Genomic DNA, 3,243 nt, shown 5'->3' on the forward strand with positions numbered 1-3,243 from the left:
AAGGTGCCATCAAGGAAAAGGGTTGTTATACCTTGATCCAGCATCCAGAGTTTCACGTCTTAGAGAGACACATCTTGAGAAATAGGTGGATGGTCCATACTGTCTTCCCAAGCTTAATGCACTTGCCATTGCGTGGGATACATGATAGGTGTTTCCAAAGGAAACGGGCCAAGGACTCGCAGAATGGTGAGACAGGGGATCCTTTTATCACCGACTTTGTTTGAAATAGTTATGGCGAAGTCCATCTTTCCACCAGGCCACTTTGTCGGACAAATATTTCAACAACAGTTTGGCTTCCCTGGCTTGGTTAGATATCATTGGATCTCTTATTGCCAAGCCCCACTACTCTCAAATGGGGCTCGAACCATAATCCAATTGATTAAATTGAATATTTTGTTGTCTGTTGTCTCCTTTCTACAGGAACCACCTTATCTCTCTCCCAAGGATATAGGTAACCTACCGGTGCCAAGAGGGCTGAAATCAGGAAAAGTGACAATACATCTTACCTGGATTATCATATTGATATTTACTGTGACTAGATTGATTCATTATCCTTTTGGTTGTACTTACCCATGGGTTTTATTTTGCTCTTATTACATTCCTGAAAGATTTGCGGAAGATCTCAAAGCGCTCTTCTTTGTTTAATCCGTCTGTAATGATTGTTTTCCAAAATATGCTTGCAAAAATATGCTTGAGCTATTTTGACATATTTAATGTTAATTTTAAGATATAGGAATGGTATTGGGTTTTTCCCTCATGGTACAGAAATGGAAAGAAGATGAAGTGGACAACAATAATTAGAATTATTCTTAGAAATTAGTTAATGGTTGGTATTGAAATAAAAATAGTTATTGTTTTAAAAAATGTGATTTTATAATAAATTAATAACAATGAAATAATAACTCTCTTGTTTATATTCAGCCTGTAGGCTATTCAATTCCATATCATTCCATTATTATTTACAACTCATTTAATTGTCAATCTCATGCTATGATATTGGCTTTATCCCCAATCCAACATGTACTGCAGATTTACCTTGATCTTCACTTGTGTTATTGTATGTTTTTGCAATTTCTTGGAAAGCTTTAATGCATTTGGTCTTTTATCGACTCCTTTGTAATGGTGAGATTGTACTGTGTAATAATTGTTCTCCTGTAGCTTTCGTATTTTGGATATGGGGCATTATATCTCGAGAAACACAGATAGACTAACACTCTCTTTATTTTCCTGTAAATAAAACAGAGAGTTTCAGGAGCTTGAATCAGGAGTGGAACACTATAATGCTAAAGAGGTTCAAATCTGAAAATTGTTGAATGCCTTTCCTCCATAACAACCGAACAACTCTAGCATAACAAGTGAAACAACTCTTTAACAAAATGGAGAGGGGAGGTGCAAGTAAAACAACTCTTTCAAAAAATGGAAGCTCTCTCAAATCGGGCAATGATGACTCCAAGGACTGCCTTTTGAGTTCTTTAATTTCCTTCGAACTCTCCTCTCCTTTTAGCAGACATTTCAAGGGCAAAGATAATTGCATTTCTAGCCTTCCCATTTTTTGTTCCTTTCTTGTGGTGGTTTTCCCAACAATTTCCACCCTAAGTAGCATTGTTGTGGACGAAGTTTACTATTTTCTTATAAATGACATTTTGCTCCTTCCTTCGAACGTTTCGAACAGCTTTAGGTACCATTGTTTCCTTTAGAAATGACGGTTCCATGTTTAATTCATTGTTTCGTTATGATGTCCTCTCTTTAACCGTGGTGACCTACGTTTAGGTTGAGATCAGCTCCAATGGTTGATGGAAGAATGATTTGTCTAATTGTAGGATGTTTTCAATAGGTTTGTGCAAGGCTCTGTCTCTAAGTGCCTTACGGAATAATTTTTTACCCTTCACCAGTGGCTCCCACTCTCAATCCCTCTCCATTAAATCGACCCCTCTCCATTAAATTTGAACATGACATTTCATGAGTTAAATCCAACACAAACTACTTGATCCACACTAGATAGGTTTATTCTATTGTTAAATTTGAAAATGACATTTTATGGCTAAATCCGACACAAACTGCTTGATCCACACTTGATAGGTTTATTCTAAATATATATATATATATATTATATATATATATATATATATATAATATATATATATATATAATATATATATATATATATATATATATATAGATATATATATATATATTTGTTTTGGTTACACTTAAACTACACAATTGTCATTGTTATATTTTTTTAACTTATTTTTTCTCACTTTAGGAGTTACTTTTAAAACAACGCATTTTATTTATTCTATTGTTGTATATATATTTTTGTTTTGGTTACACTTTAACTACACAATTGTCATTGTTATATTTTTTAACTTTATTTTTCTCACTTTAGGAGTTACTTTAAAAAAAAACGCATTTTATTTATATTGGATATATTTTTTAATTCCATTGATTTGTTTGTATCATCATTGGTTGAAGATCAGCGAAAGTAATGTGGTGTCCGTGGCAGAAGATGAGCTAATGCGCATTCTCATATTGATGCGAAACTTTGTGCCTGGATATAAGCAAATTGTTGAGGGTGATTGGAAAGTGGCAGCAATTTCTTACAGGTCATATGATCTAGAAGGGAAAACTATTGGTTCTATTGGTGCAGGGTGTATTGGCAAAGAACTACTTAAGCGTTTGAAGGTATTCATTCTTAGGATCTAGTACTACTTCATGATGTTGCAAACTTCTTTTCAAAAATCAGTGCTCCATAATTCTTACGCATGCATGCTGTTTGTTTCAAAATTTCAATCTAATAATAATAAACATTACATGATGTTGAATTGAATTGCGTTCCTTTGTAAAGCCCTTCAATTGTAAGCTTCTTTACCACGACCGTCTTTCTATTGGACCCGAATTGGAAAAAGGAAACTGGAGCAACATTGGAGACAAATCTTGCCGAAATGCTACCTAAATGTGATGTACTTGTCATTAATATGCCTCTTTCTGACAAAACTAGGTGCGCCTTATCACAATTTCATAAATAATCTCTCCCATTATTCACTCAAACATCAATAGCACCTATATATTTTGTACAACTTGTGAACAAAAACCTAATTATTGTTTCTCTTGCCCTTTCCTTTTGGTTACAGTAGGGAATGTTTAACAAGGAAGGTGTTCTCTACCAAGCCTAGCTTTTCTCTCAGAATCTTAACATCCCCTTTGCAAAGGGTTTCATTAGAATGACAACAACCCGCATTT

General features: G+C 34.3%; 1 pseudogene across 1 annotated transcript; it reads left to right on the forward strand.

Annotated features, from left to right (window-relative positions):
* Positions 1 to 231: 231 nt before the first annotated feature.
* LOC149228962 (formate dehydrogenase, chloroplastic/mitochondrial pseudogene) lies at positions 232 to 2,956 on the forward strand (annotated as a pseudogene). The gene is made up of 3 exons (XR_016248362.1): positions 232 to 306; positions 2,476 to 2,685; positions 2,849 to 2,956. The product of XR_016248362.1 is annotated as a formate dehydrogenase, chloroplastic/mitochondrial pseudogene (transcript).
* Positions 2,957 to 3,243: the final 287 nt, after the last annotated feature.

The sequence above is a fragment of the Pinus tabuliformis genome, chromosome J, assembly GCF_031772625.1.
Source record: "Pinus tabuliformis cultivar Carrire ecotype Pingquan chromosome J, CPIR1, whole genome shotgun sequence".
Lineage (NCBI taxonomy): Eukaryota > Viridiplantae > Streptophyta > Pinopsida > Pinales > Pinaceae > Pinus > Pinus tabuliformis.